Consider the following 23,476-nt stretch of genomic DNA (forward strand, 5'->3'; position numbering starts at 1 on the left):
ACCAAACTTCAGGCATTACCTCTCGCAACAGACAACGCAGCTTCCGGTGGCCTTCACTTAACGACCGAAAGCAGTGACGTTCGTGTACAGTTTTCAGTGCCATCAGACAAGTAGCATTGCGTGAAATAACCGCAGTATGTGGGATGTTCACCCAACGTACCCGTCAGAGCAGTGCGGCGAAGTTAAGTGTTAATGCGCTATGGCAGCAGGCGACCGACTCAGGTGCCTTTGCTAACAACACTACACAGCAATCAGCGACGTCCCTGGGCTCGTCACCATGTCGGTTGGTGGCTATGTGGTTGGAAAACCATAGCCTCATAAGATGAGTCTCGATTTAAGTTGGTAAGAGCTGATGGGAGGGTTCGACAGTGGGGCACACTCCTCGAAGCCACTGAGCCAGGCTGTCACACACAGCCGTGTCTCACTCTCATACGCTGCGAGAAAAGGGACAATTTTCCGAGGGGAAGCAAAATCCTTGTCTATTAGACGGCGGAACAACTGCTCAAACCCCCTCGGTCAACTACGCCACAACACTACTTCTTCCTTTGCACAGTTATTTAGAAATAAATAATGTAATCATCGGTTTTTAACGAGAAGCAGGATACTGTCACGACATTGTTTATAATAGGAAATTTCGAAGATCAGAAAAATATAAGACAGTTTTGAAAATAAGTGTAGATTTCAAAGTACCAAAAGATTTCAGGAACATTCGTTTAAAAAAAATGTAGAAGGCTGTCGGTGCTGCGATATTCATGCAGGGGCTGATTTATAAATAATCTAAGGAATTTAAGGAATTTTAGGAGGGTGGAGGAGCGGACGTAACTCCGATGACCGTTAACACTGCAGCCCGTATCTCACAGTAACAATTCGATCCGTTGTCATCAGTCATTTGTTCAATGTATTCTAATATATGTCTTTCCCTCTAAATTACCCCTCCCTTTTTTCTTTCTTCACTGACTCCGCAGAGAACCTCCTTAATCAATATTTTATCCCTCCAGCTAATTTTTAGCAGCCGGTAAAAACGTCTGAAATGTTCTTGTTTCTAAAATTAAATGAAAAGCCACACTTGCGTCCAATATTTGAGAATGAGAGCACTTGGAGACTTGCAACAAACTTTACACAGACTTTTAGAGAAATACGAAACATTTTTTCTGTGACGACAACCACAAAATGATAAAGAAAGTTTCTCGCTTACTACACTTTCGCTATTCATGCAGTAAAATTGCTAAATGAAGCATAAAGTTTTAATCTATTACTTCGTTGATACCAATTCTGTTCGCAAAATGTTACGCAGTCAAAAAATAGTTCAAATGGGTCTGAGCAGTATGGGACTTAACATCTGAGTTCATCAGTCCCCTAGAGCTTAGAACTACTTAAACCTAACTAACCTAAGGAGAGCACACACATCCATGAAAGAGGCAGGATTCAAACCTGCGACCGTAGCGGTCGCGCGGTTCCAGACTGAAGCGACTAGAACTACTCGGTCACACAGGCCGGCTATTTCGCAGCAGGCACCCTCATATGCCGCTGAATGCAACTAGAGAAATACACACATCAAATGTTTGGCATTACCTCGGTTCCGATAGATCAGAAACCTGTACAAAAAATCGGAATAGAGATCAACATAAACATCATTTCCGCCCTTTTTATTGCTCATGAAAACCACACATTGCATGTTGTACCAGCATACAGCGAGAACTTCAGGTGTGGTGGTCAAGATTGCTGTACACACCGGTACCTCTAATACCTAGTGGCACGTCCTCTTGCATTGATGCAGACCTCTGTTCGCCGTGGCATACTACTCAGAAGTTCATCAAGGCATTGTTGGTTCAGATTATCCCACTTAACGGCGATTTGGCGTAGGTCCCTCACAGTGGTTGGTGGGTCACGTCGTCCATAAGCAGCAAAGGCATGTTCGACAGGGTTCATGTCTGGAGAACGTGATGGCTACACTAGTCGACCGATGTCGTTTTCCTGAAGGAAGTTCTCATAAGATGTGCACGACGGGGGCGCTAATTGTAGTCCATTAAGACGAATGCCTCGTCAGTATGCTAACGATATGGTTGCACTATCGGTCGGAGGATGGCATTCACGTATCGTACAGCCGTTACGGCGCCTTCCGTGACCACCACCAGTGGCGTACGTCCGTCTCACATAATTCAACCCCAAAACAGCAGTAACCTCCACCTCGCTGCACTCTATGGACATTGTGTCTATGGCGTTCAGCCTGAACGGGTTGCCTCCAAACACGTCTCCGACTATTGTTTGGTTGAAGGCATATGCAACACTCATTGGTGAAGAGAACGTGATTCCAATCCTGAGCCGTCCATTCGGGATGTTGTAGGGCCCATTGTACCACGCTGCATGGTATCGTGGTTGCAAAGATGGACCTTGCCATGGACGTCGGGAGTGCAGTTGCGAATCATGCAACCTGTTGCGCACAGCTTGAGTCGTAACACGAAGTCCTGTGGCTGCATGAAAAACATTATTCAACAAGATGGCGGTGCTGTGATGGCTCCTCCGAGCCATAATCCGTAGGTAGCGGTCATCCACTGCAGTAGTAGCCCTTGGGTGGCCTAAGCTAGGCATGCCATCAACTGTTCCTGTCTCTCTGTATCTCCTCAACGTCCGAACACCACTTTGGTTCACTCCGAGACACCTAGACACTTCCCTTGTTGAGAGCCCTTCCTGACACAAAGTAACAATGCGCACGCGATCGAACCGCGGTATTGACCGTATAGGAATTGTTGAACTACAGACTACACGAGCCTTTTACCTCCTTCCTGATGGAATGAGTGAAACTGATCGGCTGTCGGACCCTCTCCTTGAAATAGGCGCAGCTCATGCATGGTTGTTTACATCTTTGGGCGGTTTTAGTGACATCCCCGAACAGTCAGTGGGACTTTGTCTGTGATACAATATCCACAGTCAATGTCTGTCTTCTTTTAGTTCTGATAACCAAGGTGATGCAAAACGTTTTTGATGTGTGTTTGTCATTTTATGACATATAGGAGGGTTGTTCGGTAAAGAAGGAACGATCGGTCGCGAAATGGAAACCACAGTGAAAATGAATGTTTTCTTTGCACATTTAGCTACACCTTCCAGGTACTTCTTTACATAGTAGTCTCTCCAACTTACACATTTGTTGGAGTGTTACACCTATTTTCCAACACCATGGCCATAGAAGGCAGCTGCCTATGCTTTCTGATAATTCTCTACGTTGGTCTATAGCGGGTAGTCTGCGCCCAAGTGTTGTCTTCGTATCCAGCGTTTCATGTGAACAGAGGTGATACTCAGGACGACCAATTTAGGGCTGTGTTGTAAGTGATCGAACACATCCCATCGAAAAGGCTGCAGGAGCGTTTTCACTGCCCCTGCAGTGTGCGGCTGATCTTTGACATGAAGAAGGAAGTTCGTAGCAGTTGTATTAGGTGGGCTGCATTCATTAAGGCGAAGCCTCTCAGCGGGCCCTCCTACTTGGCGGGAGACATCGCTGTTCTAGGCACCTTTACTCGCTCACAGTGCGCTCACAACTGAAAAGAGCGTCTTTATGCGATCGACGGGCATACTAGAGACATTGCCCTAAACGTCTGTGAGAAGAATCGTCGGATTTTCACAGTGGCTTCCATTTCGCGACCGATCGTTCCTCACTTTCCGAATAGCCCTCGTAGTTATGGAGACACGACGTCGTATAAACACTGAGATGCGTGAGAAACTGCCACATCATGCATGACCTTTTAATTTATTTCTTCTTTACTGCTAACTCTTATCACATCGATATTCATAAACTGTAGGTACATATATCACTGGATGTACCTGCCAAATTATATTATTTTACAGCACATAGTTCTGAAGGTACAACGCCACAAGCGTGAAAGTGCAAATGCTGGGTGAATTTCGCTAGAGATACAGGTGAAATATGTGTAAAAATATCCATGAACTTTGTTAACAGTGTGTGAAATATGTTTGACATGTGCGTATGACAGCAAAATCGCGGGTACAAAGCTCATCGTCAAACGCTCAGACGATTTCAGCCGAATTATACACATATATTAATTACAGTCTGGAAAGAAACAATGTAGGATAAGAATCACCTGCCTCCTATTTTGATAAGAGTGATAAAACGATGAGAAGGGAAGACGAGGAGATGGACAGATAGTAATGGTGGAAGAAGAGATAGGCACAGACAGGAGGAGCAGTAAATGGACAGAGATAGGTGAGGGGCAAATTGACAGAAAGAGATTGACAGCAATGCACAGAGAAAGGAAAGACGTGGAGATGGATAGAGTCAGGGGGAGATAGAGACAGTCAAAGAGGGAGGGGAGAAGAAGAACAGATAGAAAGTGAGGAGGAAATGGACAGAGGAAGAAATGGGGTGGTGATGAACAGGGAGAGGGGAGGAGGGACTAATAGAGAATGGTCGAGGAGGAGAGGAATGGGAGGGGGAGGAGTCTGAGAAACAGGAGGAGACTAGGAGGTGCATTAGAGATAGGAGGTGAAGATGGACAGAGATGGAAGGAGCAGATGCACAAAGGGGGAAGAGCAGATTGACAGAGGGAGGAAAGACGCGGATATAGACGGGGAGAGAAGCAGAAGATGGACAGAGGGGTGGAGGGGTATGCGAGGTGGACAAAGTGAGAAAAATAGTGGTGGAGAAGATGGGCCTGAACGACATTTGGTTTCTCGGGTTGTAAAGATGTAAAGAAAAATATGCTCATCTATTTGTTAGTCCTTAGTACAGTGCTCGTCGTTTTACTCGCAGGTGGCCTCAGGTCTTGGGCTTTTTACTGAGACATTTTTTCACTATACTACAGCACATGTTAAGCTTCACCCTTTAACTGGACAAAATAGTAAAAATAAGCCTTTCAGCTTTTTAATATTAAGATGACCTTGTTACTCGAACCTCAATGAGACAAAGACATAATGCAGGCTTGCTCAAAAAGCAGGCTAAAACACGTATTGAGTGTTACTACTGACTGATAATTTGAAGCGGATACAGTTCTAACATGAACTTTTACTTATGTTCCAGAAGTTGCATTATTGTAATCAATGACTGTAAAAATATCCTGTTTTTCTATTATTAACAATTTCTTATAAGCTTGTCCTTTTCTACTCTTCCAAAAGCCATAGAACTATAACAGTAGTAAATGTTGTTTCATAAAGTTCCAAAATATAAACTTTGTGATTTTAAAATACGTTATATGTAAAGGACAGCACGAATATACCTTTTACACAGTACTGAATTATTTACGGAAATGCTAAATTTACTTTTAGTATATAATAGGAGATTTCTGTTTAGTGATTAATAGTTTTCCGTGAAATATTACATAAATTATGTTTGGAAAAACTGGACTCATGTAGCATTTCTTATAAAGCATGTAAAGTTAAATCTATAGGATTACTAATCTTTATGATCAGAAACTCTTATATTCAAAGATACAAGTACGGCTTTTATATGTTGCTAAAAATTTGGAAAAATTTAGGATTTTCGTTAATACTTTCGTATAAGATGTTAGACCAATACACATGAATCCTGCACTTCAACAGCAGTTATCATGAGTATGGGCAAAAACAGAGGTACGATCGCAAACTTTGGTAAACTGACGATGATATTGCCAACTTACTTGACACAGGAATTCCACAATTTTGGTTTGTTATATACCACACCTCAAACGATTCGGTTCGCTTCTTTTCCATTTAACCCACAGTCACATGAGTCGCTAACATATGATGTTGATTTCTAAACAGATATTATTAGAAATTTCTTCTTTGGACTAATGTCAATATTGGATACTAGCAGACTTGTCTCGAGTTGGAATGCTCTCTTCGCCGGAGATAATCTTCTTTTTATGACTACCTTGCTTCGTGCGCCAAACATTATTTTGGTCCTAAGGTAGTACAAAATACCTTAATTTTGCTTTGTGATTCCTAATTTTGATACAAAGATCATCGCTAGTCTCATTTCTGTATTTCCTCATTACTTGGATCTTTTTTGATTACTCTCAGTCCATATCCTGTACTCTTTAGATTGTTCATTCAATTCAGCCCATCGTGTAATACTCTTCACTCTCACTGAGGATACCAATGCCATCAGCTAGTGTTATCACTGATACCATTTCACAACGAATCCGTCACTGATTTGCAGTGTACAGTTTGAACAGAAGGAATCATAGGAACACATCGCTGTATTACTCCCTGTTTAGTCCAATCTCTTCGTTTTAGGCCTTTCATTCTTACTGTTTCCTCCTTTTCGTTGTACATATAGTATATTTTCTGTTTTTTCCTATAGCTTATTCCTGTCTTTTCAGAATTTCGAGTATCTCATACCGTTTTACTTTTTTGAACGCTCTTCCTAAGTCGATAAATGCTACGATTGTGTCTTGATTTTTCTTACGTAATGCTGCCAATTCGAGTCGGAACTTCAGATCTGCCTCTCTAGTTCCCTTGCCTTTTCAAAACCCAACTAATCATTGTCTAACAAATTCTCAGTTTCTCTTCCTTTCTTCTGTTCACTGTTCCTTTCATTAAGTTGGATGCATGAAACGTTAAGTTAACTGTACGACAGTTCTCGCCCTTAACTGCCCTTCCTACCTTTGGCATTGGATGCATTATATGTTTTCGAAAGTCAGATAGCATGCCTTCTTACGCATAGATCCTACACTCTATTTTATCTGAGGTTATTAGGGGAGACCGGGGCAGGTTGGCCCACTTTTCTTTTCCTGCATTTTTTCCAGCTTGTATCTGTAATATTGCCATTGAAATGGCTCTGGGCACTATGCGACTTAATTTCTGAGGTCATCAGTCGCCTAGAACTTAGAACTAATTAAACCTAACTAACCTAAGGACAACACACACATCCACGCCCGTGGCAGGATTCGAACCTGCGACCGTAGCGGTCGCTCAGCTCCAAATTGTAGCTCCTAGAACCGCACGGCCACTCCGGCCGGCCGTAATATTACCATTGATCTTCTTATGTGGAAACATCAGTACATTCTTTTATCATCTTTACAACTAAGCGTTTAAGGCTTCTGATTGTCTGTTCATCAAAAAATTAATGTCGTAATATATCTTGGGCCAATCTACCCCACCATTGCGGTAAGTTGGAGCATCAGTTTGGGTAAGCTGACCCATATGATTATTTTCATTTAATTAAGTTTCGACATTGGTCATTCAATTGAAAATATGTCGACTTTAAATTTGACAATTTGCTTTAATACAAATTTCTACAGCCTTATGACACAAACAATAATGATTAATTTTTGTTAACATTGTTATAATTACTGTTAGACTGAAAAGTATCTCCAGAATTTGTAGCAGTCTTTATTGTAATGCCTGATAGGGTCTTCACAGTTCAAACATTCACAAAAAAATTTCAACTCATGAGAGATGTTCCCACCACTTACAATTTGTACACTGAATCCATTGATCACATGCATTGCTGCGAGAAAATGTTTCAGGGAACTCATGCCACTTCGCTGCATTAGAAAAATTTATTAATATTAATTCTTAATAATTTTAAACTTTTGAAAACATTATCAGCGATCTTATATAATATGATTACATATAAACAATTTAAAACGGTCTTGATCACAAATGGAAGTCTAAAGATGATCTTTAAGGATCGAAATCGGTCAGTTTGATTAAAGAAATTTGCAATCAAGACTGTTTTTTAGATCCAGATCCGCAAAACCTTCAAACTGCCTACGAGCACTTCTATTTTTACGGTGGAGACAGTGGCAGTTTTGGAAGCACTTAAGTTTGTCTCTAGCACTTACTTCCCCAAGATACTGATAGTCTCTGACTCGCAAAGCGTTCTTAAAAACATTCAGTACAGTCGATGGAACAAAAGAACCAACAGTTATATCTTGGATGTGATATCTGAATAAATTCGCAGCACACGCACGGGCCGGACGATCCATTTCTTGTGGGTACCTTCCCACTCTGGTATCCTCTATAATGATGAAGTTGATGCATTAGCCAAACAAGCGGCAACCTTAGGCACCCTCATGGATGTGCACCTTCCTTATACAGACTACTTACGTGAAGTCAAGGATCACCCAAGACAACAATGGCAGGAAATGTGGAACATTTCTCAACAGCCAAAAGGCGGTTATTACGCAGTGCTACAACCTCGGATTCCTTCACAGCTGTGGTTCATGAGGACACATCTGGACCGATCCACGATTTCTACCATCATAAGACTCCGCTTAAATCATGCCTCTTTCCCACAACATCTACATCGGATCAACGTTTATAGCTCACAAGCATGTGAGTGTGATCCTGAGTCGGAAGCTAATGTCAACCACATCTTATTTATGTGCCCCAAATTTGACCGTGAACGGTTGGTCTTTCTCAAGACATTGCTGAGTATGGGCTACCATCTTCCTCATCCTCAATCAGTTTATTCTATTTTGTGTATCAAAGACGTTCGTTTATATAAAGTGATAGTTAACTTCATCAAGAATACTGGTTAAAATCTGTAGGTTTTAATGGTGCACGTAAATTATAAATATGTCTTGCTGATGAAGATAAAAAATGGTTCAAATGGCTCTGAGCACTATGGGACTTAACACCTGTGGTCATCAGTCCCCTAGGGCTTAGAACTACTTAAACCTAACTAACCTAAAGACATGACACACATCCATGCCCCAGGCAGGATTCGAACCTGCGACCGTAGCGGTCACGCGGTTCCAGACTGAAGTGTCTAGAACCGCACGGCCACACCGGCCGGCTGATGAAGATATTTCAGAATTTGTGTGAATTGTAAGCCAAGACACTTTTAATTATTTTCCAATTAAATTCAATTCAATTTTTAAAACACTAAGTACAAAACTGTAACAGTTAAGCTTTTTATTCTTGTAAATATGCATTTCTGTATTTGTTTATTCAACTATGTGTACATTGTCACTATGTGTTGCCGATGGCTAAATTGAGTACACACTCAAAGGCCAATTAAAAAATTAAAAAAAAATCACATATATTTTACTTAATAATTTATTATGTTAATAAATAGTTTTAATGCAGCCAAGGAGCATTACTTTCCTGAAACGTATTATCGCTAATGACAATTGCTTGAAGAAAACATTTGAGAAAGTGGTTTGAGACGTCTAAGACGTAGGGGATTCTTATTCTTATCTTCATGTTCTCCATCATGAAGAACATTCTTTTCTTCCCGCAGTTTATTTAAGGAGTTTTACGGCGTTAATCAGCTTAACCATTGCCACAGATATGTCACCTGGAATCCGTCTGAGAAGAAAATCTGTCGCAGAATTTTGTTCCCATTTCAAAAGTTCCTAAATATCTGAATTTGTGGCACTACCTCTCTAAAGTTTTCTAAGGATATTAGACACCTTGGTCCTTTTCTCATTGCCGTAAGTGATCTGTCATGTCATTTTACTTGTGTTAATGCTAAATTCATACTTGTTCCATTAACATTGCCTCTTTCCGTTTTATTTTTATAATTTTGAACAAACTAGAAAGAAAACTCAGAATGACGATGAGTAAAAACATGACTACATTAGGAGTTTCATGAAATATTTGTGATGCAGTGTTCAGAAAGTAATAATTTCGACTTAAAATTACAAACATTTTAGCTGACTACACGAAGAGAAGTTACCGCTTTTGTAAGGAACTGAAAAAAGAACACCACTTATTTCTTTCTGGTTTAAAATCAGTGAAAAACACAATATGTTTACGTAAAAATTGCTTTGGATACGATCCAGGCTGATGACGTTCGACCTACTAAAGTTAGAAAGAGTATTTACATACAAAAAGACATCGGGGAAGTTTGGTCATGTGGGCCGACGTGCCACTATTTAAGTGTGCCATTGCGCTCCATCGCCTTACTGGTATTATTTTAGCTCGTTTACGAAGATATTTTGAAGATTTATCGCAACGTACAGTCCCAAAATATTCCTTAATCTATGAACTTTAATTATTTCGCCTACTCATTCAATAAGTGCCTTGTTTAGGAGTACGAAACAAAATATCTTGAGCAAATGTACCTTCACTAATAAGAAAACAAAAAATGCCTGCCCTTCCTCATTGGGCGGTCTAATTAAGCGGACGCGTTTGTGGAAAAACGACAGTGTTTCTGGCACCAGTCTCCTTGGTCGGTGGCTATTCTAACAGTAGTTTAAAGAAATAATACCAATTAACCATTGTGCATCAATGGCCAACGTGCTCGTATCTTCTCTACAGCCAAAGATAAACGATAGCCAGAGAAGGTGCTCCCGTATTGTAGGGTACCATTCTTAATTATTAATCAAAAGGTACACGGTCCGGTGTTCAAAACCCGCCACCACTTAAATTTTGATTACTAATCAGCATAAGCGGCCCAAGACTTCTGATGTAAGAAGTCACTCTCATTCTGGCAATGGCCTCTCCTGTACTTGTAGTGGTAAACTGCCACTTACGGTGGAAGCATCTGCAATAATCAACGGCATGAGGATGCATATGGCAATGGAAACCACTGCATTAATAACACATTACGTGTATCAAAAGGACATGTGGTCTGTGACTGAAAAAGTGGAATGATCCCTTAATTTGCGAAAGATTTGAGAATAGTCCTTCATTCGGATCTTCGGGAGGTGACTATGAGAAAAAGACTGTTGGAATACATCCAGCAAAATAACTGACGACGTAGGTTGCTAGTGCTACCGCGAGATGAAGAGGATAGCACTGGAGAGGAATTCGCGATGGGCCGCATAAAAAAAAAAATCCAGAGCAGTAACTGAACGCTGCTATTTTCACCACTAGAAAAATTCCCACTGTCTGAGGCAAAAAGGTTTACGTTCACTCTGTTATCTACACTCCTGGAAATGGAAAAAAGAACACATTGACACCGGTGTGTCAGACCCACCATACTTGCTCCGGACACTGCGAGAGGGCTGTACAAGCAATGATCACACGCACGGCACAGCGGACACACCAGGAACCGCGGTGTTGGCCGTCGAATGGCGCTAGCTGCGCAGCATTTGTGCACCGCCGCCGTCAGTGTCAGCCAGTTTGCCGTGGCATACGGAGCTCCATCGCAGTCTTTAACACTGGTAGCATGCCGCGACAGCGTGGACGTGAACCGTATGTGCAGTTGACGGACTTTGAGCGAGGGCGTATAGTGGGCATGCGGGAGGCCGGGTGGACGTACCGCCGAATTGCTCAACACGTGGGGCGTGAGGTCTCCACAGTACATCGATGTTGTCGCCAGTGGTCGGCGGAAGGTGCACGTGCCCGTCGACCTGGGACCGGACCGCAGCGACGCACGGATGCACGCCAAGACCGTAGGATCCTACGCAGTGCCGTAGGGGACCGCACTGCCACTTCCCAGCAAATTAGGGACACTGTTGCTCCTGGGGTATCGGCGAGGACTATTCGCAACCGTCTCCATGAAGCTGGGCTACGGTCCCGCACACCGTTAGGCCGTCTTCCGCTCACGCCCCAACATCGTGCAGCCCGCCTCCAGTGGTGTCGCGACAGGCGTGAATGGAGTGACGAATGGAGACGTGTCGTCTTCAGCGATGAGAGTCGCTTCTGCCTTGGTGCCAATGATGGTCGTATGCGTGTTTGGCGCCGTGCAGGTGAGCGCCACAATCAGGACTGCATACGACCGAGGCACACAGGGCCAACACCCGGCATCATGGTGTGGGGAGCGATCTCCTACACTGGCCGTACACCACTGGTGATCGTCGAGGGGACACTGAATAGTGCACGGTACATCCAAACCGTCATCGAACCCATCGTTCTACCATTCCTAGACCGGCAAGGGAACTTGCTGTTCCAACAGGACAATGCACGTCCGCATGTATCCCGTGCCACCCAACGTGCTCTAGAAGGTGTAAGTCAACTACCCTGGCCAGCAAGATCTCCGGATCTGTCCCCCATTGAGCATGTTTGGGACTGGATGAAGCGTCGTCTCACGCGGTCTGCACGTCCAGCACGAACGCTGGTCCAACTGAGGCGCCAGGTGGAAATGGCATGGCAAGCCGTTCCACAGGACTACATCCAGCATCTCTACGATCGTCTCCATGTTAGAATAGCAGCCTGCATTGCTGCGAAAGGTGGATATACACTGTACTAGTGCCGACATTGTGCATGCTCTGTTGCCTGTGTCTATGTGCCTGTGGTTCTGTCAGTGTGATCGTGTGATGTATCTGACCCCAGGAATGTGTCAATAAAGTTTCCCCTTCCTGGGACAATGAATTCACGGTGTTCTTATTTCAATTTCCAGGAGTGTATTAGGGTATCATATACTGAGACAAATCTGTTACCTCGGCAAGAATGTTCTTGACGCGGAAAACCTCCGTCAAATACATCTGCGGTGAAACTTCCTGGCAGATTAAAACTGTGTGCCGGACCGAGACTCGAACTCGGGACCTTTGCATTTCGGGGACAAGTGCTCTACCAATTGAGCTACCCAAGCACGACTCACGCCCCGTCCTCGCAGCTGTAATTCCGCCAGTACCTCGTCTCCTACCTTCCAAACTTCACAGAAGCTCTCCTGCGAACCTTGCAGAACTAGCACTCCTGGAAGAAAGGATATTGCGGAGACATGGCTAAGCCACAGCCTGGGGGATGTTTCTAGAATGAAATTTTCACTGTACATCGGAGTGTGCGCTGATGTGAAACTTCCTGGAAGATTAAAACTGTGCTGGACCGAGACTCAAACTCGGGACCTTTGCCTTTCGCGGGCAAGTGTTCTACCAACTCAAGTTGGAAGTTTCATATCAGCGCACACCCCGCTGTAGAGTGAAAATTTCATTCTATAAACATCTGCGGTGTCAGTTCTCGAAGATCGTGTAGCCTGTTGTTCAGGGATCACAGGATTTTAATCCTTCAATGACATTCAGATATGGCGTTTATTTTATAAATACTGACTCATTAAGAAAAACTACAGCCCTCATTCAGTGGTCACTAGGAAAAACGATTTACACTTTCCTAATACTTCCTTAAGTGATCTTCACAAAGGATTCAAATGGTTCAAATGGTTCAAATGGCTCTGAGCACTATGGGACTCAACATCTTAGGTCATAAGTCCCCTAGAACTTAGAACTACTTAAACCTAACTAACCTAAGGACATCACACACACCCATGCCCGAGGCAGGATTCGAACCTGCGACCGTAGCTGTCCCGCGGTTCCGGACTGCAGCGCCAGAACCGCTAGACCACCGCCGCCGGCTCGGATTCACTTTCAATAGGCTTTCAGTAGATCTGAAAAGAAAGATCTACAAACCTAAGTGTTCAAATTGAACTTGTAAAGTTTCCTTGCGCGACGCTCTTTCAATTCTGTGCAGGAGTTCTTCGCTCAATAGAGTCAATAAAAATTACTTCACAGTTAATGTCCGTAACTTTTCGCATCTACGGCGTCTACCGCCCGATTACAGGTGAAACACAAAACACGGCGAGTCACCTCACAAACGCTGTCGATGTGTAACCTGGGGCAATGTTGGAAGCGGCCGCCGAGTGGTATGACGCAAATACGAGATGCTCTGTCGGCAGATGCTTTTACGTGAAGAGTGACTAAACTGTGGCAGACGACTCGTTTGCAACAGTGAATTTAACCTCGTTCCTACAATAACCACTACCTCGTGATGTGCAATGTATCAATCAAGAATCAGCAGCAGAACTAAAATCACAAACGCTCTATTCATGGCGATTAAAGCCAACTTTAACAAGCAAGATCAAGGCGGAATGATTGCAGTTTCAGCGCTAAAAACTAAACTTTTATTTCTCGATAACATTCATTGATTACCTGAAATATCCTCATACTGGCTATACGGACTGCCGCTTTGCCAACCGATAAACTGTCCTGGTGGCGCTTCGTACCTTGTAGACGATGCTGGCAGATTCCAGACGGAAAAAGAACGATATAAATAAAAATAAGAGTAAATAAGAAAATTCAGTACACCAAAAATGAAAAAATACATTTCAGTCAGTTAATTGAACAAAAATAATAATGAAAATCTTAGATTTAAAAATTTAAAAAAATTGATGTGTGTAAAGAAATTCGAATCTACTACTTTCGACAGATTAAATACATTGCCCACTGCGCTACGACGATGTGACGTGTTGTTATACTTGCCTCTAGTACCACAGTAGCAATTACGAATTAAAACCTAAAAAAAAAGAAAACTGGCTTCAAGTATCAATGTAATGTAACCCGACCTCTGTGATTATAGCAACTGTATATGTGGGGCAGAATCACGTCTAGTGCGTAAGAACCCAGCAGTGTTTGGTTAGTGCTGTGCATGAAAACGCGTGTATATAGTTAGCATTGTTGTGGGTGGGTGGGTGTAAGTGTGTGTTGTTTTTGTTGTGGATATCATGAATAGTTTCCAACTTTCCTCTGTGGACTGAGCACTTCGTCGTCCTGTGACCAAACAGCTTTGGCTCACAAGGCCTAACGAAATCTCTAAATAAAGAAGTATTATGATCGTTTGTGGCAAAGCCTTTGTGGTCTTTAGTAGCCCATGCTCGGGCTGTTTTACAATGCGGAGTTTTTAGGCTGGGGACAAACCGTCGAAAAGCACTAACGAAGAATCGTTCGCGAAAAACCTGCGGATGTTGCATTGGCAGCTAAATCAAACAGTGCCTCGACTCAGCAAAACGCCATGTGGCCCGAGGCAGTCAGCGGTACACACAACCCACCCACCGACCCACCCACCCACCCACCCACCCACCCACACACACACACACACACACACACACACACACATAAACACACACGTAGACTCACAAACACACACACACACGTAAACACACACGTAGACTCACAAACACACACACACACACACGAACGACTTTGACGCAGCGCCACCGCAAGGATTCAGCGCACGTAGTGACACTGAGTGAAAGCTGTTTCATTCCGGTCACGCTCTTCCGCGTTGGATGGCCTGGGCGTACGATGTTACCCACGGGGCGCAGCCACTCGCTCGGATGCACTCACGGCCTTCGCTTTGCGGCTTTTGTTCCCAGATATTGGCTGAGAACAGGCAGAATGGAGAGACAACTGCAGGGAAAATAACCGTCTGAATATTCGCCGATTTTAAGATTCTTGGGGGATTATTGCTGTTTTCTGAGAAAGTACACTACTGGCCATTAAAATTGCTACACCACGAAGATGACGTGCTACAGACGCGAAATTTAACCGACAGGAAGAAGATGCTGTGATATGCAAATTAATAGCTTTCCAGAGCATTCACACAAGATTGGCGGCGGTGGCAACACCTGCAACATGCTGACATGAGGAGCGTTTCCAACCGATTTCTCATACGCAAACAGCAGTTGACCGGTGTTGCCTGGTGAAACGATGTTGTGATGCCTCGTGTAAGGAGGAGAAATGCGTACCATCACGTTTTCGACTTTGATAAATGTCGGACTGTAGGCCATCGCGAAGACGGTTTATAGTATCGCGACATTGCTGCTCGCGTAGGTTGAGATCCAATGACTGTTAACAGAATATGGAATCGGTGGGTTCAGGAGGGTAATAGGGAATGCCGTGTTGGATCCCAACGGCCTCGTATCACTACGAGTCGAGATGACAGGCATCTTATCCGAATAGCTGTAACGGATCGTGCAGCCACGTCTGAATCCCTGAGTCAACAGATAGGGACGTTTGCAAGACAACAACCATCTTGCACGAACAGTTCGACGACGTTTGCAGCAGCATGGAATATCAGCTCGGAGACAATGGCTGCGGTTACCCTTGACGCTGCATCACAGACAGGAGCGCCTGCGATGGTGTATTCAACGATGAACCTGGGTGCACGAATGGTAAATCGTTATTTCTTCGGACGAATCCAGGTTCTCTTTACAGCATCATGATGGTCGCATCCGTGTTTGAGACATCGCGGCGTGATGGTATGGGGTGCCACTGGTTAGACGTCTCGGTCACCTTTTGTTCGCGTTGACGGCACTTTGAACAATGGACGTTACATTTCAGATGTGTTACGACCCGTGGCTTTTCCCTTCATTCGATCCCTGCAAAACCCAACATTTCAGCTGGAGAATGCATGACTGCATGTTGCAGGTCCTGAACGGGCCTTCCTGGATACAGAATATGTTCGACTGCTGCCCTGGCCAGCACATTCTCCAGATCTCTCACCAACTGAAAACGTCAGGTCAATGGTGGCCGAGCAACTGGCTCCTCACAATACGCCAGTCACTACTCTTGATGAACTGTGATCATCGTGTTGAAGCTGCATGGGCAGCTGTACCTGTACACGCCATCCGAGCTTTGTTTCACTCAGTTCCCTGGCGTATCAAGGCCGTAATCACAGCCAGAGGTTGTTGTTATGGATACTGATTTCTCGGGATCTATGCACCCAAACTGCATGAAAATGTAATCACATGTCAGTTCTAGTATAATGTATTTTTCCAATGAATACCCGTTTATCAACAACATTTCTTCTCGGTGTAGCAATTTTAATGGCCACTAGTGTAATAGGTGTAGGTCGAAGACAGCTGCTGATTAGAGCCAACTGATTCTTACAATTTGGCGTTGGCTTGAAGATACCAAATTTATTTAATTAGAATGAATTTACTGTTCAAGACACTGTTTATACACACATAAAATAAAGTTTTGCATCACCTCGGTTCCGAGAGTTCCGAAACCTGTAAAGAAATTTAAAATAGAGATCAACATGAACATTATTTCCGCCATTTTTCTTGCTCCTGAAAAGCACACATTGCATGTTGTGCCAGCACACAGCGATAACTTCAGAGGTGGTGGTCCAGATTGCTGTACACACCGGTAGCTCTAAAACCCAGTAGCACGTCCTCTTCCATTGACGCATGCCTGTATTCCTCGTGGCATACTACCCACAACATCATCGAGGCACTGTTGGTCCAGATTATCCCACTGAACGGCGATTCGGCGTAGATCCCTCACAGTGTTTGGTGGATCATGTCGTCCATAAGCAGCCCAGGCCTGTTCGATGGGGTTCAAGTATGGAGAAAATGCTGGCCACACTTGTCGAGCGTTGTCGTTATCCTGAAGGAAGTCACTCATAAGATGTGCGCCAACTGTCGTCCATGAAGACGAATGACTCGCCAATATGTTGACAATATGGTTGAACTAGCGGTCAGAGAATGGCATTCACGTATCTTACAGCCGTTTCAGCGTCTTCCGTGACCACCAGCGGCGTGTGTCAGTCCCACATAATGCCTCCCCAAAACGGCGGGGAACCTCCACCTTGCTGCACTCGATGTACAGTGTGTCCATAGCGTTTAGCCTGACCGGGTTGCCTCCAAACACGTCTCCGACGATTGTCTGGTTGACGGCAAAGGCGACACTCACCCGTAAAGGGAACATAATTCCAAACCTTAGCGGTCCATTCGGCATGTTACTGGGCCCATGCATGCTGAAGTGGTTGACAAATGGACCTCGCCATGGACGTCGGAAGTGAAGTTGCGCATCATGCGAGCAACTGCACACAGTTTGTGTCGTAACACGACGTCCTGTGGCTGCACGAAAAAGTTATTCAACATGGTGGCGTTGTAAGTAGGCTGTATAGGTTTTTTTTATTGGTAACGCCATGTAGCGCTCTGTATGAAAATCACTGGCTGTGCTGTGTGCAGTCTGTAGCTGGTTTTGCATTGTTGTAATATTCGCTATTGTAGTGTTGGGCAGTTGGCTGTTGTCAGCGCGTAGCGTTGCGCAGTTGGAGGTGAGCCGTCAGCAGTGGTGGATGTGGGGAGTGAGATGGCGGAGTTTTGAGAGCGGATGATCTGGACAGAGACAGTAAATTTGTAATATTGGATATCATGGACTGATATAGATATTATGACTTTTGAACACTATTAAGGTAAATACATTGTTTGTTCTCTATCAAAATCTTTCATTTGCTAACTATGCCTATCAGTAGTAGTTAGTGCCTTCAGTAGTTAGAATCTTTTATTTATCTGGCAGTATTGGCGCTCGCTGTATTGCAGTAGTTTGAGTAACGAAGATTTTAGTGAGGTAAGTGATTTGTGAAAGGTATAGGTTATTGTTAGTCAGGGCCATTCTTTTGTAGGGATTTTTAAAAGTCAGATTGCGTTGTGCTAAAAATATTGTGTGTCAGTTTAGTGTTGCTCATCTGAAAGGTATAGGTTATTGTTAGTCAGGGCCATTCTTTTGTAGGGATTTTTAAAAGTCAGATTGCGTTGTGCTAAAAATATTGTGTGTCAGTTTAGTGTTGCTCATAATAGGGAAAGAGCGAAATGTCTGAGTCCGTTCAGTTCTGCTCAGCTGTTTGACAATCAAATAATGTAAGAGGTTTATCAGCGCAGTAATTCATAAATTTTTCTCTGGGGACGTTTCATATGTCGACCCTTAGCCGAGGATACCTCACTGGAATCTTCTGATTTTTTCTTGTAGTTTGTGTAATTAGTGTAGCTTTTGTTTATTGCTAGCGTGTAATTGTAGAGAGATTCTCCTTTGTAGTTGCAGTCTTTCATTGTTGTACAGTAAAAAAGTTGTGGCATGCATGTAGATTTGCACCAAGTGTTTCGCAGCTGCGCTTGGAATTAACTAGATATTATTTTCAGTGTTATGTTAATGTGTTCTCTTATTTTTGCTTTTCAAATGTGGTTTTCTGTGTTATCGTATGAAATATTGTGACAATTAAGACGTGTGAAAAAAATAATACTAGACTTCAAAGTAAACTAAGAAATGACAGTGAAGACAAAAGCAGTGTGTTAGCGCCACCGTGTAATGAATTAACTAATGTTCAACATAGTAATTTGGTAATTGTGCATAGGGAAATAGAGCGGACGGGAAATAATGGTGTAGACAGTGAAACAAGTAGTGAACAGGGAAGCATTATCGATCGATCGGTGGGCAACAGCTCGCCTCAGGAATCAGAAATGACAGAACACAATATTGCAAATACTGTAGACACATTTTCTGCTTGTCAAAAGGTGAATGTTGCCGGTGAAAATGCACTGCCAAAAAGCACAGAGAAACAGATTACAGACACTAATACATTATTATTGCAATAAATGCAACAAATGGAACAAAATCAGAGACAAACACAGCAAAAGCTTCAAAAGTTAGACACAATGGAACAAAATCTCCGGAAGTTAGACACCACGCTTGAACAAACACGTGAAGATTTAACTACTGAGTTACATAATATTGAAACGAAATGTCAAAAAATCTGTAATGACGCAAAAACACAAATCTGTGAGCATTTTCGACCTATTTTTTCGCGGCCTGAAAATGCATTACAGAATCCCGAAGCAGGCATAAAAGAACTGCAAACTATCGTTCATGAAAATCACGACACCTTGCAAGCTAAAATTGACTCAGTTGCATCTACCGATTCGGTTACGCAACTTGCAAAAACTCAGGAAAACTTAAAGGACACAGTAGATACGATTTCAACACAAATGGACACTCTGAAACTTGGTTCAGAAAAACACACTGAGGAAATCGGTTCACTATCGGAGAAAGTAGCCGAACTTTCGGATCAGTTCACCAACTTTTCTACAAAGGTAGATGATGATCTGAATGACACAAGACCTGTAGCCTTCACTGACACAGATGAGTATGAACAAATCAGAAAATTCAAACAAAGTCAAAATCAAATCAGTACGCAACACCAAAGAGAAATCCGGGAAGTACAAGATCAGTTGACACAGGTGATACTCGTACAAGAATTACATATCTCAGAAGACACTCGCGCTCCAATACGGGAAGAGGGACATAAAAATACGGAACAGCCACAAAATAATAACACAGGGCTCTTCGGAAGTTATGAAAGAAATTGGAAAGGTACACCAAATTTTGAGACAGAAGAGCCGAAACGAAGTAACAATGACCGATGTGCGAATCGCCGACATGATGATTTTGACTATAGGCTGTTTATTACTACACGTAATTTCAAAACATTTAAGAATTCCGGCAACGACATTCATACACAAGCGTGGCTTCATCAATTCTCTCGTTGTTTTCCTCCCAACTCGTCATTAGAGAACAGATTAGAATTTATGTGTGGCTATTTAGAGAATGAGCCAGCTGAATGAATGCGATCTGTCATTCACGATTGTGACAGTGAAGGAGAATTTTATTGTGCCTTCCTCTCAGCATATTGGTCTCAAGCTACACAAGACCGAGTAAAACATAGCATCATAATGATGAAACATTTCGAACAATCTGAATTTTCAGTCTTGTCAAATATTTCGGAGACATGTTACATAAGAATCAGTATCTTTCAAACACATACAGCCCCTCAGAACTCATCCGTATTTGCTTAATCAAATTGCCTGAACATTTACGACATACACCTGTATGACAACCGTCGGCACAGTAGTAAGAATTACAGGGAGAGATCACCTCTCCGCGGTAATAACTATCACAGAGACAATCAGAGAAACAGACAATATGAAAACCAAAATAATTATTATCAAGGGAGACAGAATAACGTCAGACGCAACGGTCCACCGCGCAGTTACGATTCCGGGAGAAATTCTCCACCGCATGACCGACAAAAAGAAACTATGTAAACTACCGACAAAACGACAGGCCTGAATTTCATCAGAACTGGCGGGTTTCAAACAGGGCAGGGCTCTCTCAACAAGGTGAATTTGTAGAAATTAGATCTCCAAATCCCAATAACGACGCGCGCCAACAAAGAGACAATAGGCAATGACTCACACCACTGGCAGCAACAAAACGTACTTATGAAGCTGACGACGTAGCTGCCGTGGCTAGTAATTATGTAAAAATGTAAGACGTTAGGGACATCTTACTCCAGGAACACGACGTAAAACATAACAACATTGCATATCCTGTGATTCACATTACGGTAAATGACGTAAAATTTACGGCAGTACTTGACTCTGGCAGTCCCATTTCAGTACTTAGTGAAACAGCCTTTAGCAAATGCAACAAATCGAACGATTGCCCCACACTTCCGTTACGTAAGATTAAATTACAAGGTGCAATCGTTGGAAAAAGTGTAGATGTACGCCAACAAACCAACTTAGAATTCTTTTGTCAAAGCCTCAGCTTCTCTATGAACTTTCTTATTGTTCCATTATTGTCGACGGAAATTATATTGGGAGTAGACTTTTTGAATGAATACAAAGCAATCTTGAAGTTTCACGATGCTGAAATAAGTTTATAGAAAGAAGGTAAGTCAATAGCTTTGAAATTTGAAAATTGGCTCTCAAACCATGACGAGGAAATTAATCGGCTTTACCTCCTGTTAGACAACAGTTCGGAATTTTCGACAGAACTTGACACTAACAGTCACTCTGCAAGGACCGACAGGGATGATATCGACGGCGTATTTGATACTAATGAGTTAATTCAGAATAAAATTCAAACAATTGAGAATTGTAATGACACTGATAGGCAGGACCTTTTTGAGATTTTACAAGCACATTCCACAGTTTTTACTCACAAAACAGGAACAATCAAGGGATTTCAATACCAATTTCGTGTTCGTGAGCATACTAAATTTTGTGTTAGACCATACGTAATTCCGGCAAATTATAGGGACCGTGTTTGAACTGAAATACGATCTATGGTTGACGAGAGCATTATTGAGCCTGCAGTTAGCTCATACAACAATCCATTACATGTTGTAGAGAAGAAAAATGGATCGATCAGGCTTGTCTTAGATAAGAGACAAATCAATACTATCATCATTCCTGAAACAGACAGGCCGCAAACATTGGAGGAACTTCTTCAAAATTTTAAAGGTGTAAAATTGATGTCTTCTATTGATCTCAGATCCAGGTTTTATCAGATCGAACTTATCCAGAATGTAGAAAATACACAGCTTTTCTTTGTTTCGGCGTTTGTTATCAGTTTCGTAAACTTCTTTTTGGTTTGAACATTTCTTCGGCAGCATTCATTCGCGGGCTAAATTCCATATTACCTGAGTTCTTAAAACATCACATCACCTTATATGTGGACGATATTCTAATAGCAGAAGCTTCATGGGAACAACATAATCGCATCCTCAACAGTTTGTTACGTATTTTTGCAGAATCTGGAATTACAGTTAACTTGGAAAAGTCTGAATTCGGTAGGTCGAAGGTGCGATATTTGGGACATATTCTTTCTTCTGAAGGCATTTAGCCCGATCCTGAAAGTTAGAAGCAATCAGAGCCATTCCAGTTCCATCCACAAAAAGACAAGTCCGCAGTTTTCTCGGTCTCGTAAATTTTTACCGTCGTTTTCTGAAAATGCTAATTCTAGTTGCACCAAAACTTTGTTGTCTGACTGGAAAAAAATAGTATTTGGAACTGGGACGAACAAGCACAGTTGGAATTCAATTCTTTGAAAGAATCGCTACTTAACGCGCCAATACTAGCTCATCCAGATCTGTCACAAGATTTCTGCCTTTGCACGGATTCTTCTAACGTCGGCCTTGGTGCCCATTTATTTCAAGAAGCCACAAAAAATGACACTACTGTTCAGAAAACCATTGCTTTTGCTAGCCGAGTGCTAACAAAATCTGAAAAAAATTATTCCATTACTGAATTCGAAGCTTTAGCTATCGTTTGGGCATTTAACAAATTCCGTTTCTTTCTTTCTGGTAAGCACGTAAATGTATACAGTGATCATCGTGCATTACAATTTCTTATGTCTTCAAAATTAAATCATGAGAGGTTAAAGCGTTGGGCATTGTTTCTGCAAGAATTCCACTTCACAATAGTCTACATTCCCGGAAAGGAGAACATTGTTGCGGTCGCGCTGTCACGCGCACCGACTGGGCTTGAGAAAAGTAACACAGAAGGTAACCTCGAGAAAAATTTCAGTATTCTTTACATTCAGAAAGTCGCCTTTGAAAACTTCATTACCACATCTGTAAAGGACATTGCTCATGAGCAAGATAAAGATTCGATTTGGAAAGACTTCAAAAGTAAATGGCATGAAAAGTCACACACTCAGATTCAGAATTATTATCTGGTTAGAGACAACATACTCTTCAAACGCTGCAATGTTGATGACAAGCTATGGGTACTTCGCATTCCAGACGATTTTGTTAATAAGCTCATTTGGTACATTCATTGCAGCTACGCACATTTTGGTCCACGAAAATGTTATCGTATTCTTCGAACGAATTGTTATTTTAACAATATGGAAAAGAGAATTCGAAGAGTCTTGTCTATTTGTAAACTTTGTCAAAAAGCTAAACCATCTACTATCTCACATCGTGCTCCGTTGTTCCCTATCATTCCTTCTAAATTAAAAGAATTTGCTGCTGTTGAGCTCTTGGGTCCACTCGTCAGAACATCGAATGGATTTTCGTACGTTCTAGTCGTTGTTGAACTTATTTCAAAATTTGTTTCTTTCACTCCGTTACGTAAAGCCCCTGGACGGTCTGTATGCAACGCCTTTGTTAAAAATTTCTTACGTGAAGTTGGACACGTTCATAAAGCCATTTCAGATAACAGACTGCAATTTAGATCTGCTGTTTGGTCACGCATGCTTCGCAGTCATAAAATCAAACCTGTTTTTATTTCATTGTACTCACCACA

The sequence above is a fragment of the Schistocerca nitens genome, chromosome 4 (assembly GCF_023898315.1).
Source record: "Schistocerca nitens isolate TAMUIC-IGC-003100 chromosome 4, iqSchNite1.1, whole genome shotgun sequence".
Classification (NCBI taxonomy): Eukaryota; Metazoa; Arthropoda; class Insecta; order Orthoptera; family Acrididae; genus Schistocerca; species Schistocerca nitens.